Source organism: Anas acuta, chromosome W (assembly GCF_963932015.1).
Source record: "Anas acuta chromosome W, bAnaAcu1.1, whole genome shotgun sequence".
Classification (NCBI taxonomy): Eukaryota; Metazoa; Chordata; class Aves; order Anseriformes; family Anatidae; genus Anas; species Anas acuta.
Genome location: NC_089016.1, coordinates 18,072,207 through 18,087,530, shown reverse-complemented (window position 1 = coordinate 18,087,530; position 15,324 = coordinate 18,072,207). Strand labels below are relative to the sequence as shown.

The 15,324-nt window shown below is 44.2% G+C and overlaps 1 long non-coding RNA gene across 1 annotated transcript; it reads right to left on the bottom strand.

The window, feature by feature from the left end:
- Positions 1–5,048: 5,048 nt before the first annotated feature.
- Positions 5,049–9,837, bottom strand: LOC137847054 (uncharacterized). Its single transcript, XR_011090757.1, has 2 exons — positions 9,696–9,837; positions 5,049–6,058 (listed from the first exon to the last, which is right to left on the bottom strand). It is a non-coding gene; the product is annotated as an uncharacterized lncRNA (long non-coding RNA).
- Positions 9,838–15,324: the final 5,487 nt, after the last annotated feature.

Sequence of the window (15,324 nt, the reverse complement as noted above, 5' to 3'; positions counted from 1 at the left end):
ACCAACGAGCGATGATTTGACCACGTCCTGGGAAGCAAGGCCTTAACGCATGTAGCCATTGTTCATGAGGACAGATGTTTTCGCAACGAGAACCCACCCCTCCCCTCTTTTTTGTTTTTCCACCTTTTACTGCTGAGTGTGACATCATATGGTATGGAATATCCCTTTGGTTGGTTTAGGTCAGCTGCCCTGGTGATGTTCCTTCCTCACCTCTTGCCCACCCCCAGCCTGCTGGCTCTGGGGGGGTTGGAGGGAATCCTGATGCGGTGCCAGTATTGCTCAGCAGTAGACACAACACTGGTGTGATTCCAGTGCTGTTCTATCTAAAAGTACAGAGCCCAGCACTGTATGGGCTGCTGCAGGGAAAGTTAACTCCATCCGAGCCAGACCCAGTAGAACAACCTATCCGACGCTTCACAGATAATACATTTTACACCATGCCAACCTTGTAAAATGCAGACAACAACCAGACAGAACCTAGTGCAATTAGGCAAAAATCATGGTGTCAAGTCAGATAAGGGTAGAAACATTATCACCTCACAGAGTAAAATGTCACAAGAAACTTGAAAAATAACAGGCTGGCAACTTAAAGCCATGCATTGTCTGTGAAGCATCAGATATGGCGTTAATAGAATATTCATTGTTTCGCTGTATAAATATGAGATAGTTTGTCACTTTGAACATGCACGATAGGTGGAAAGATCCCCCCGTGCATCCAGTGCTGCAATAAAGAATATACCACTTAAGGAAATTTTGTCTTTGATCTTTAAATCAATTTGGTGACCCAGGTGGGACACCCTCTCTGCCGGACCGCAGGACCTGCTGGGGACAGGACTCCCTAGGGTACCCCCGGGATTTCTCGGAGGGACTCCTCGACTCACCGGATCACTGCAGAGGTAGACAAGGACCCCATCATTGTAAGTGAGTATATTCTTTATTCTGGTTTGGTTTTCTGGTAGACCGGTCATCTGGAACTGTCTGTAAGTCGGAAGGTGTTTTTCTGCAAGGCAGTGTTTGGTATAGACTTTGTGGTTAGCACCATAAGTATATGTTTGGGGACCTTAAGGAAAGAGCTCGCTTTAAGGTCCATCTGGAATTGTGTTGCCTATTTTGGTTTTCTGACTCATGGAGTGTGGTATTTAACTCTGGTTATTGTTACTGTGATTTTGTCTATTTTCTTGGTGATAATAGTAGTTTTGTGGCGTTGTTATAAGAAAGATATCGTTACAGTGTTACATATTTCGGTTTTCTGACTTATCGCATGTGGAATTTGACTCTGATTATTGTTATTGTGACTTTGGCAATATCTCCTGGTAATAATAGTAGTTTTATGACATCGCTATTGAAAGATACCTGCGTGCCCGCATTTTTGTAAGTGATACATGTATTCTGAAAGTGTAAACTGGAAAATGGGGGGGTGAGTAAGCAGTGAAATTCCTAAGAAAAGTACGCTGGGTTGTATTTTGAGTCATTGGAAGGATATAGGGGGGGGCTCCGGGTGGAAGTGAAAATAAGAAAACTCTGATAAAATATTGTAATCAATAGTGGCCGCTTTATAAGCTGGAATGTGGAAAAAAGTGGCCTTTTAATGGAGCTTTAAACTATAATACTTTGCTACAGTCAATGTTGTTTTTGAGAAGGAAAATAGGATGGAATGTTGTATACTGATGTTGTTTCAGCATCTTGGAGGGAAAAGGTATGGAATTAAGTTGGTCCCTGACTGAGCCTTTGATGCTGGCATTAGAAAAGTACAGGCTGGAGAAAGTTAAAGGAAGTGTTAAAAGGGTTATTGAAAGTGTTAAAGGTGTTTGAAGTTGAATGAGCAGGGAAAGAGGATGTAGGAATGTTAACAGTTCTGTCTCAGCCCGGGGCTGAGACCTTAAAATCTTGGGTGTTAGCCCTCTGGGGCAAAGGGATCATGATGGGTCCCAGAGAGTTGTCTCAGAAACAGAAAAGCAGTTAACTCTTAAAACAACCTGAGTTCATGTGTGAGCTCAGATTGCCGATGGGACCGCTCAGGGAACTGTGGACAATTGCATTTCCCTGACCGACCCCCACTAAGACCCAAATCATCCTGAAAATTATGAACGGTTAAGTAAATACTAGAATCTGGACGAACTGGGAATTGAGAATATGCTTCCAACAAGGTCTAAAAGAAACCCCTGTGGAATTTTTGGACCAACTCTGAAATGTAATGGGGAAGGAAAAAAAAACAAAAAAAAACAAACAAAACTGGAGAAAAACAAACAAACAAACAAAAGAAACAAACAAACAAACAAACAAAAACCCACGGTTTGAACCTGGCTTCAGAGGACAAATTGACTAGCCTTTTTCTAGGGTAATCATCGGCCCCTGATTTCAACAGGTATAACGGGGACCTGGGGAATCTACCCTAGCAGATCCTCTACTGGTTATAATGAAGTTAGGGGAGGAATGGAAGTGAAATTTCTTATTGATATGGGGCAACATATTCGGTTTTAAATCAAGCACTAATGCCTTTATGGAATGATCATGTTAAGGTAAAAGGTGCAACCGATCAACCTGAAAAGGCTTATTTTTGTGAACCTTTGAAGTACAAGTTGGGGAAATGTTATATATGGAGTGGTAATTCGTGTCGAGAAAATGGTTGATATTAATAAAGAAGGGGGAGATTTGGGAATGTGGCCATGGGGGTTGGAAAGCCCCATGATTGAGATAACATTAGGCTCTTAACGACGAGGCCATCAGGAATATAGAAGAGTCTAGAGGGAACAAAGAAGGGTGATTCAGGAGACTCCATGCAGTCTCAGGTTTCTTGTTCTCCAACTGGTTTCTTGTTCTCCAGCCATTAAGGCATGGATGTTTCTGGGTGTTTGCTGTTGTTGTTACATTCAAAGTTGTTTGACCAATGAAAAGTTGTTTTGAAAAGAACTGCTGTGGAGAGAAGGGTATAAGAGGGGAGCCTGCCCTCAAAAAAAAAAGGGGCAAAACGATGAAGTTACATCAGTAAAGAAGCAGGAAAAAGAAGTGAAGTGGAACAGGCTGGGAGAATGGAGACTGTTAAGTTATGGAACTTAAAAGATTGTTTGTTACCTATCCTGATTGTAGGTATGTATAGGCATACTCGGGTTATTATGTAAAGCAATGTTCAGTATACATGTATTTTGAATGTTTGATGTTCGTGTGTGCATGTTGGTGGAGCGTAGACTCCCTGCACACCCAGCACTGTTTACTTGCCTTTTATACCTTTTAGAAATATTTGTTTTATAAGTATTACAAAATTCAGATTGAATTCAGACCTCATTTATAACAGGAAACAAATGGGGATACATAGGTTTTTATATCCACCTGGATCTCCAAAATCTCTGTTAGGTTGAGATTTGTTAGGACAATTAGAAGCAGAAATTATCTTTGAAAAAGAGAAAATGGAATTAAGGATAGGAGAAGAACAACTAATAAATGTGTTAAGCCTTGCACTAATACAAACGGACCCTAAAAGTGAAATACCCTTAGAGATCATAAATCAAGTATATCCAGGAGTTTGGGCCACTGAAGTCCCCGGAAGAGCTAAAAATGTGACCCCAATAATTATTAAATTAAAGCCAGGAGAGAAACCCGTTAAGGTTAAGCAATATCCTTTGAGGATAGAAGACAGGAAAGGAATTAAAGAGATAATTGATAGATTTCTACAGTATGGATTATTGATTTAATGTGAATCATGTTATAAGTTAGACCACACAATTTTCTGGTCTATTGAAATTATTTTATTAATCAAGTAAGCAGACACAAGCAAAACAGTGCTGGGCGGCTGTGGAGTCTCCGTTCCACCACAGCAGGCAACTTCCCCTTTCCAGTGTCGCTGTTTTATAGCATTCAAGTTCTGGCTTGTCGAGACTTGACCTGTCGACTTGTCGACTTGTCGAGACTTGTTCTGAGGCTGCGCAGTCTGTTGTTGGGGGTTGTTATTCTTCCTCCGGTGATCACGCGTTGTGCTTGTGTTCAGGTGGGGGCAAAATAGGATGTCTTGCGGTGGGTGGGTGGTATCTTACAAAATCCTTGTTTTAACAAGGATGTTTACCCAACCCCCCCTTCCCCATTTGTCCCGATGTTACAATGCCGTGAGTTGTGAAACCTTATCTCCTCAGTAGATTCTTTAAATTCTCAAGGACAATGAACAAACCCCTACTAATTTATCACAATCCCTCCTTTTTCTTTTTCTAACATATTTTGTTCATTGAATTTTTTCAATATTTTCTTGCTGAGCATCAAAGTTTCTGCGTCGTCCTCCTCCTGCTCAAGAGATTCATACTTAGCACGCACAAGCATAAGATGAGCAGCTTCCAATTGTCTTTTCACAATTGCGATTACTCGATTGAATATACACGGTCCAAAAGTCAGTGTTAATATAAGTAACAACAAGGGCCCCGCTATGGTTGTTAGCAGTGTAGTAAGCTAAGGTGAGTAATTAAACCAGGATTCATACCAATTTTGACGAGCCTCATTTTCCCTTTTGCATTTTTCTAATCCTTCCCGCAATTTAGTCATTGTATCTCTTACCACCCCAGTATGATCTTTACCAGATGGTATTCAGCCACTGTGTGATGGGTATACTCTTCAGTGTGGTATAGAATCCTTGGTATAATGACCACCTGTACACAAAAATCGTGAGATGTGTTAAACAATTTTAAAGATAGGCAAGGAGTGACTCTCAACGATGAACATACCCACCTAGTGTTATTTGCAGGAATTAACCATTTGTGTGTTTGGTACTTTTTTTTTTTTTCAGTGGCATGGCACAGATCATTTTTATCTCTTGGAACTGTGCCGACACATCTACCTTTTCCCGTAACTTGAGTCAAAGTTATGCCAATTTCCTGACCCCAACTGCACTTGGAAGGATTTGACTCGTTTGAATATTCAGACCTCCCCATATCTCCTATAGCTTCATAATATGGGGGCTTAACACTTACACATAGCCAGCACCCTTCAGTTATCTCAGGATTAGTTTGATTTAGTACCTGGAAACTAGCATTTATAACTTTCCACATACTACTCTCGGGTACAACCCCTTTCTTTTTTTTTTTCACAATGCTTGGAAGCAGTGTGGGTAAGGATAACTCTGTCGACTTATTAGAAAACATTGTAGTAGGTTGGGCAGTCCCAGGTATCTTTACAGTCTGGACAACCAAACCTTCCCCTAATAACTCTTTATTAGGCCCGACTACCTTGGAAGTCTCGGGTTTTTCCTTCTTTATTAGTATGAGTCCTCCCCTATCTGTTCCATGTTAGTAAAATCTGACATTTTTCCCTAGTACCCAGCTAGTATCGTCTGAGTTTGTTATATTTATATATAGAACCTTGCAAATTTCTTTATTTCCGTGGAAGGTTCCTGTATATCCTATACCATGCCCTCGCCACCTGTAACAAGGATCCAATTGTCAGTTACAACCTTGCAGCCCATATCCCACTTGTAAGAATTTATCCTGACCAGCCACGAGTGTCCAGTCTGTAGCAATGGTTTCACACCCCCGGTATGCACAATAATACACGTTCAGGCATTTACAGTACCCCTTTCCCGGGTTAGAACTTGGGCAGAAATAAAATCCCATATATTCCCAGCATCAGGGCCTCGAGATCAGCTGACATAGTGTAGAAGTAAAGCTTGCCCCCCCCCCGATGTTATCTGGGTTGCAATAACCTGTTGATCTTCGAATCGACTTAAAGTCCATTTAAAAGGTTGGTGGGGGTGGTGTTGAGTCACTATGCAGGATGAAATCACTGCGAGAACCCCCAAACACCGATAGGAATGGCTGAGGCCCATTTCTTTCCCCACTTATTCACTCCTCTGCCTCACTCGTCAGTTGGGTTGCAGCCAACTACGAGGTTTTAGTTCTTCTCGGCAGCAGTAGTGTTCTTCAGGGGAGAGCCTCTACCTTAACCCACGGTACCTATCGAGTTCCTCGCAATGTGAGCTTCAGGTCTTTGTTTCCTGAAGCGATCTCCCACTTCTTGTCACAGATGGGTCCTTTAACACGGATGGCATGTGTCCATCCTTTCTCCGCAGTCCGGACGACTGTTTCTGTAGTAAGCAAAACAACATAGGGGCCTTCCCCATCGTGGTGTTAAAAAAGTCTCTTTCCAAGTCTTAATTAGAATTGAGGGTGATCAAGTGGCAATTCCAAGTCATAGGGCATACCATATAGCATTTCAAAAGGAGAAATTCCTACATCAGTTCTGGGCTGTGTCCATATGTTTAACAGTGCAAGGGGTAAACATTTTACCCAAGAAGACTTAGTTTCCAGCATAAGTTTTGTTAGTTGTTTCTTAATTTCACCATTCATTCGCTCTACCTTTCCAGAAGAGGAGGGGTGCCAGGGGCTGTGAAAATCCCACTCAATCTCTAAGGCCTGCTTTAATCCTTGCAGTAAAGCTTTACACCCATCCAGTCACGTGGTCAATTAGGACAAACAAGTAACTCAGTAAAGTCTACCTGTATACTTTGGAAAGGTCAAAGCTCTGGCTCCCGTCCCCCTCTAGATGGGTTACAGAAGACCTTTTTATTTACCTTTTGACATATGGTACATCCTCTGCATGTGTGTTTCCCTGAAGTATATATTCCTACACAGACATGCTTTCTTAGAACAACATCACACATTGCTTGCACCTCCCAATGACTCTTCTGATGTAAAACAGTTAATATTTGCCTCATTATCACTTTATTCAGCATTTCTCTCCCATCAGGGAGTATCGATTTTCCTTAAAATGATCCACATATTTGTAACATTAATACCTCCTTGGGAGGTTGTAATTGCTCCAAAATCTTTTTTTAGAATTTACCCAAATAGATAGGTGGCCCTGTAAACCCCTGAGGTAAAATTGTCCACCTATATTGTTGCTTCCGCCCCCATTTCAGGGTCTTTCCAGTCAGAGGTGAATATATGTTTGCTCTCAGGGCCAGAGAGCACTCCATTAATAACACTGTTATTCCAGTCTAACAATTTACTAGTTGAATGCCCAATTTAATCATCAAATCCCTTCCCTGCCTTGGATACATACAATAATTGCCCAGTGATCATTTTATCCCCTGGTCTCAGCTTGGTATCCCCCAAAAGTGGCACTGTTATCCCAGCCCCTTCTACCCCCATCACTTTTTAGGGTTTCATTAGTTAATTTAATCCCTGATACTTTACAAGTCAGTAATCACTTAGCTGCCCCAGTGTATTGGGTTTGATGGCAAGGTTCCGGGGGGGGTGTGGGGGTGTGAGGGGTGTGGGGGTGGGAAACTGCAGTGGCAGCCCCCGTGAGAAAAACCCAGAAACCTCCCCGTGGCAGATAAGGGACAATTTCATCTGGCCCCAAAGGGGCCCCCTGCTGCCCAGAGCCAAGCCATGAGCAACACAGTTGGTGCCTCTGTGAGAGCACATCCACGAAAACAAACAAAGAAACAAACAAAAACCTGCTGCTCAACAGCAGTTGGGAGAGCGAGAAACCCTCCCGCAGACACTTAAGTCAGTGCAGAAGGAGGGGGAGGAGGCACTCCAGGCGCTGGAGCCGAAGCCCCTGTGTTGGGTCTGTGGGGGAGGGGGCTGTTCCTCCTGAACAACCACTACGCGTTTGAGGCCCTGCTTCCCAGGACGTGGCCGAACACCGCTCGCTGATGGGAAGTAGAGAATAATTTTTCTCTCTCTCTGTGCTTCCGCGCGGACTGATTGTTTCTTTTGCATCTGTTTCTCCTGCCCATTCCCTTTCCCTTTAATTAAACCTTTCTCATCTCAAACCTCGAGTTCTCTGTGTTGTATTTTCTCCCCCTCCTTCTGAGGAGAGGGGGAGTGAGAGAGCGGTTGTGGTGGAGCTTGGCTGCCCACCTGAGTAAAACCACCACAGCCCCCCTGCGGCCACTGGAGAGGCCCCTGGTGGAGCAGGCTGTTCCCCCCTCCCTGATGCTTGGGAAACTGAACAAACACCACAGCAAATATGCAAATATGCCAAAACTTCTAGAATGCCTACATCACCTTTCCCTGCTCATTCAATTCCAAACAGCTCTGTTAAATACTGCATGCCACACCTTTAACACCTTCAGCAACCCTTTTAACACTTCCTTTATCTTTCTCCAGCCTGTACTTTTCTAATACCAGCACCAAAGGCTCAGTCAGAGTCCAACTTAATTCCATACCTTTTCCCTCCAAGATACTGAAACAACATATCAATCAATATACCATATTTCATCCCATTTTTCTTCTTTCCACAAAAACAACATTGACTGTAATATGGTGTTATAATTAATAGTTCCATTTAGGGGCCACTCTGCTCCATCCTCTAGTTTATAAAGTGGCCACCATTGATTACAATATATGATAAGAGTTCTTTTACTTTCTGTACCCTCTCACCCCACTATATCCCTCCAATGTGTTAGTATACATCCTAGAGGGCTTTTCCTCGGGATTTCTTTGCTTTGAACTTTTCCTATTGTAATCTACAGTGGTCAATATTCTACTGTTTTCCTAGAAGCTCTTTACTAGTCAATCCCAATCCCTCCAAAATCCACAATATATAGATACACAAGTAAAATCAGACCACTGTAAATTAACTGCCTCTTGACAATTACACTGAGGACATTTAAACCTGATGAGCCGATAATATGCCTGGGCAAATTTTGTTCCCTTAGACATACACCTCAATGGCAGTCCTTATATTTACATATTTACATATTAACATATGTATAAAAGTGTACTTTAACAAAAATGCCCGGGCTTTTATATATATACAATACACAATGTACAGTTATTATTCCAGTTAGAATTATTCCTCAGCAGCTGCAAACATGCCAGTTGCCATTAAAGCTCGCTTACCCTCCTCCTGTCCTTTTCTTAAAATCTCAGACATCCCCAGAGTTAATGGGGATGGCCACATATTCCATTCCTGGCTGGGGTGCCCCCATCACTATTTCTCGTAGGGGATATAATACCTCCCTTAAAGCAGATTTCTGATTTCTTGCCCTGCTTCTGGTTACCGGCCCCTGTGTTTCATGATCCGATTCCGATTCTCCTGGATTAGCTAATTCGGGGAGTCCATTAAGGACGGGAGCCGTTAGTGCGGGCGGTGGAATATAGGGTGGGGGCGGTGTTAGGACTTCCAAGTCCTTTCTCTTTTTATCCTGCCCTCCTTTTTCTTTTAGAGGATGTAGATGCGTCCTCATATCTGAATTTATCCAGAGGTGCGCATACTCACTTTCTTCCAGACTAAAGGGTTCCTTTGAGTTTACATAAATATTTAGGCCTGACAAACCCAATCTTCAAAAGACCCAAATACAGGCCAGTAAAGGTGGTCTCCTCGAATCTGTTTACCAACCCAAACTTCAACACAATAATGTATCATTTTTACTTTATTCCTTCCCCGCCTAAAAGGGGAATCATTCCAATTTTTAATCATTATTCCTAGAGGACTATCGGGGGGAATGGAGGACATATCCTTACCACTATTTCCCCCACCCATGGAACCAGAAAGCTTACTCTTTTTCTGGCCCATCTTCCAGAGTGCCCTCATACACACACACACACACACTCCCCCGTTTCGTGGCCCAGTCCCTCGCGGGATGTGGGAACCGCACTACCGAGAGGTCCGCTCTCGCTTCGTCCGCAATTGGACGTCTCAGTTGTCACACTCTGGGAAACCCAACCCCAACTGAACGGAACACCGGCCTATCGTTTTTTACTCACTCCTCCTCTGAGTCTTCGTTCGGTCTTCGTGCACAAAGGTTGCCTGAGGTTTACCGGTTTTATTTGCTTGTATCCAATTTAGGGTTCGTCGGTAAAAGGTCCCGAGTGAGGCCTGCGTTCTCAGAGGCTGCCGAACTCGGCGGGGCGCCTCCCCTGAAATGCGCCTCAGTCTGATGCCTTTATCCGAGTCACGGCACCAAATTGTTATAAGTTAGACCACACAATTTTCTGGTCTACTGAAATTATTTTATTAATCAAGTAAGCAGACACAAGCAAAACAGCGCTGGGTGGCTGGGGAGTCTCCGCTCCACCACAGCACGCAACTTCCCCTTTCCAGTGTCGCTGTTTTATAGCATTCAAGTTCTGGCTTGTCGAGACTTGACCTGTCGACTTGTCGACTTGTCGAGACTTGTTCTGAGGCTGCGCAGTCTGTTGTTGGGGGTTGTTATTCTTCCTCCGGTGATCACGCGTTGTGCTTGTGTTCAGGTGGGGGCAAAATAGGATGTCTTGCGGTGGGTGGGTGGTATCTTACAAAATCCTTGTTTTAACAAGGATGTTTACCCAACCCCCCCTTCCCCATTTGTCCCGATGTTACAATGCCGTGAGTTGTGAAACCTTATCTCCTCAGTAGATTCTTTAAATTCTCAAGGACAATGAACAAACCCCTACTAATTTATCACAAATCAGAATACAATACACCCATATTGCCAATTAAAAAGGCAGATGGAAAAAGCTATAGGCTAGTTCAGGATCTGAGGGCCATAAATAAGATCACTGAGGATATACATCCAGTTGTGGCAAACCCTTATACTTTGCTGACTAAATTAAGGAATAGTCAAGTCTGGTTTACCGTACTGGATTTAAAAGATGCCTTCTTCTGCCTACCCTTAGCCACTGAAAGCCAAAACCTATTTGCCTTTGAATGGGAAAACCCTGACTCAGGCAGAAAGACGCAGCTTACGTGGACAGTGCTACCTCAAGGATTCAAGAATAGCCCCACTATTTTTGGAAACCAATTAGCAAAGGAACTTGAAACTTGGATAACTCCGGACACTGAAGGGGCTTTGATACAATACGTAGATGATCTCTTAATAGCTACCAAGACTAAAGGGAGTTGTATTCAATGGACTATAAGTCTCCTTAATTTTCTGGGTTTAAATGGATATCGAGTCTCTCAACAGAAAGTCCAGCTGGTTCAACAACACGTGACCTACTTGGGATTTGGAATTTTGGGAGGTCAGCGAGAACTAGGAACTGAACATAAGGAAGTCATTTGCCGGACTCCAGAACCCCAAACGGTAAAGGAGCTACGAACCTTTTTAGGAATGACAGGTTGGTGTCGCCTTTGGATTTATAATTATGGACTAATGGTAAAGCCTCTATATGAATTGATAAAGAGTAATCAGTCAAAGTTAGTCTGGACTGGAGAAGCACGAAACGCCTTTAAACAACTTAAACGAGAATTGATGCAAGCTCCGGCTTTGGGATTACCAGATCTCTCAAAACCCTTTTGGTTCTTTTCTCATGAGATACAAGGGATAGCTTTGGGAGTACTAGCACAAAGATTGGGTCCCTATAAACGTGCAGTAGCTTACTTCTCTAAACAATTAGATGAAGTAAGTAAAGTGTGAGGAATGTTTTAACAATTCGTGTCCATAAAGAACAATTCTGTTTGAATCCTGTCTGCCTCTGGGTCCTGCACTGGCAATTTAATTCTTGAACCACAGATGCAGTGTGTCCCAGTCTCCCCCTCATTCTAGTCAATTTATCAAGTCTTCAGAAAATACTCCTTAAATTTATGAACCTGTTTGCTTTTGTTATTCCGGACTTCTATTTCTAACAGTTACAGCCTTTTTTTTTCCTGTCTTCTTCGAGATTAACTTAACACTGCTATAGATGTGACTGTCCCTGTGAATGGCTGGGGAAGAATGTTTTAAGTACTCGTGAAGCGTCAATAAGAAAGCTGTTAGTGTTTGATGTCTGGGAGTTTCAGAACAACTGATAACAACTAGTGACTGTTATGGGATACTATGTGGATCTTTGGTATCTGGCCAGGGGGCCAAGAGATTAAGAGGAAGGAAAAAGAAGCTGAAGGACGGCTGGGAGACAAGACCTGCAGAAAATGTTCTATAAACTTGGTATGGTGCCAAGTGAGTACAAAGGGGAGAGGAAGACTACGAGCCTTCAGCATGAAAGACCCCTAAGAGACCCCCAGAGGAGACTGATGCGCATGCTCCAGTAGGAGGGACTGGACCCCAGAAGCTAATTATAGTAATCTATTTTTTTAGAAGTAGTAATGAATATGTATTAGTCTAGGAGCATAAAAATCAGCTGCTTGATGTAACTTGTGTGCTTCCTGGTGGAGTGGAGACTCCCGGTGCACCCAGCGCTGTTTGCTTACCTCTATTCCTTTATATTCTTCTAATAAATCCTATTTTTTTATTTAATCCTAATTTGAATCCTGAGCCATTTATAACAAAAGGATGGCCCAGATGCCTTCGAGCTGTTTCAGCTGTTGTTATCAATATACAAGAAGCTCGGAAGTTTACAGTGGGACAGAAAATGACAGTGTTAGTCTCCCATACGGTCTCAACAGTTTTGGAACAGAAAGGAAACCATCGGCTTTCACCACAGAGATTTTTAAAATATCAAGCAATATTAGTAGAACAAGATGATGTGGAAATTGTGGTCACTAACGTCGTAAATCCAGCTTCTTTCCTTAGCGGAACTCTGGATGAACCTATAACCCATGATTGTATAGAAACAATGGAGACTGTGTATTCTAATCGACCCGATCTTAAGGAAGAACCTTTAGAAGATGCTGATGAATCATTGGTATACTGATGGAAGCAGCTTTGTAAAACAAGGACAACGTAAGGCAGGATAAGCGGTTACAACTGCTCAACAGGTAATCGAGTCTAAACCATTACTCCCTGGGACGTCCACCCAAAAAGCAGAGATAATTGCTCTTACATGAACACTGGAACTAGCAGTGGGAAGGAAAATAAATAGTTGGACAGATTCTAAATATATTCGGCGTGGTACATGCTCATGGAGCAATTTGGAAAGAACGTGGATTGCTGACCACACAGGGAAAACAGATAAAACATGCTGAAGAAATTTTAAAATTGTTAGAGGCTGTAAAACAACAAGAAAAGGTAGCTATCATGCATTGTCGGGGACACCAAAAGGGGAACGCTGATTTTGAAATTGGAAATCGATTGGCAGATCAGGAGGCTAAACAGGCAGCTGAAATAACTGAGGTGAAGGCATTGTCTTTGATACCAGACGGTAAAATCCAAACTATATACATGAATCACAGAATCACAGAATTTCTAGGTTGGAAGAGACCTCAAGATCATCGAGTCCAACCTCTGACCTAACACTAACAGTCCCCACTAAACCATATCCCTAAGCTCTACATCTAAACGTCTTTTAAAGACTTCCAGGGATGGTGACTCCACCACTTCCCTGGGCAGCCTGTTCCAATGTCTAACAACCCTTTCAGTAAAGAAGTTCTTCCTAACATCCAACCTAAAACTCCCCTGGCGCAACTTAAGCCCATTCCCCCTCGTCCTGTCACCAGGCACATGGGAGAATAGACCAACCCCCACCTCTCTACAGCCTCCTTTGAGGTATCTGTAAAGAGCAATAAGGTCGCCCCTGAGCCTCCTTTTCTCCAGGCTGAACAAGCCCAGCTCCCTCAGCCGCTCCTCATAGGACTTATTCTCCTGGCCCCTCACCAGCTTCGTCGCCCTTCTCTGGACCCGCTCAAGCACCTCGATGTCCTTCTTGTAGAGAGGGGCCCAAAACGGAACACAGTACTCGAGGTGCGGCCTCACCAGAGCCGAGTACAGGGGGACGATCACTTCCCTAGCCCTGCTGGCCACACTGTTTCTGATACAAGCCAGGATGCCGTTGGCCTTCTTGGCCATCTGAGCACACTGCTGGCTCATATTCAGCCGACTATCAACCATCACTCCCAGGTCCTTCTCTGCCTGGCAGCTCTCCAACCACTCATCTCCCAGCCTGTAGCTCTGCTTGGGGTTATTGCGCCCCAGGTGCAGGACCCGGCACTTGGCCTTGTTAAACTTCATGCAGTTGACCTCAGCCCATCGGTCCAGCCTATCCAGATCCTCCTGCAGAGCCTTCCTACCCTCAAGCAGATCAACACACACACCTAGCTTGGTATCATCTGCAAACTTACTGAGGGTGCACTCAATGCCCTCATCCAGATAACTGATGAAGATATTAAAGAGGACTGGCCCCAGCACCGAGCCTTGGGGTACGCCACTAGTGACTGGCCTCCAACTGGACTTGACTCCATTCACCACGACTCTTTGGGCCCGGTTATCCAGCCAGTTTCTAACCCAACGAAGCGTGCGCCAGTCCAAGCCAAGAGCAGCCAGTTTCTTGAGGAGAATGCTGTGGGAGACGGTGTCAAAAGCCTTGCTGAAGTCAAGGTAGACCACATCCACAGCCTTTCCCTCATCCACCCAGTGCGTCACTTTGTCATGGAAGGAGATCAGGTTCGTCAAGCAGGACCTGCCTTTCATAAACCCATGCTGACTGGGCCCGATCGCCTGCTGGCCCTGCAAATGCTGCGTGATGACTCTCAAGAGGATCTGCTCCATGTGCTCCCCTGGCACTGAGGTCAAACTGACAGGCCTGTAGTTTCCTGGGTCTGCCCTCCGGCCCTTCTTGTAGATGGGCGTCACATTTGCTAGCCGCCAGTCAACTGGGACCCCTCCCGATAGCCAGGACTGTTGATAAATGATGGTAAGCGGCTTGGTCAGCTCCTCTGCCAGTTCTCTCAGTACCCTTGGGTGGATCCCATCCGGCCCCATCGACTTGTGCACATCCAAGTGCTGTAGCAGATCACCAACCATTTCTTTGTGGATAGTGAGGGCCACATCCTGCTCCCCATCCCCTTCCACCAGCTCAGGGTACTGGGTATCCAGAGAACAACTGGTATTGCTGCTAAAGACTGAGGCGAAGAAGGCATTAAGCACCTCTGCCTTTTCCTCATCTCTTGTAACTAAGTTTCCCCCCGCATCCAGTAAAGGATGGAGATTCTCCTTAGTCCTCCTTTTTGTGTTGATGTATTTATAAAAAACATTTTTTTGTTATCTTTAATGGCAGTAGCCAGATTGAGCTCCAGATGAGCTTTGGCCTTCCTAATTTTGTCCCTGCACAGCCTTGCAACATCTTTATAGTCCTCCCTAGTGGCCTGCCCACTTTTCCAAAGACTATAAACCTTCTTTTTTCTCCTAAGCTCAAGCCACAGTTCTCTGTTGAGCCAGGCTGGTCTTCTTCCCCGCCAGCTCATCTTTGGGCACGTGGGGACAGACCGTTCCTGCGCCATTAAGATTTCCTTCTTGAAGAACGCCCAGCCTTCCTGGACTCCTCTGCCCTTCAGAACCGCCTTCCAAGGGACTCTACCAACCAGTGTCCTCAGCAGCACAAAGTCAGCCCTCCGGAAGTCCAGTACAGCGGTTTTACTGGTCCCCTTCCTGGCCTCGCCAAGAATAGAGAACTCCACCATTTCGTGGTCACTCTGCCCAAGACAGCTCCCGACAATCACATCCTCCACCAGTCCTTCTCTGTTTGTGAAGAGAAGGTCTAGCAG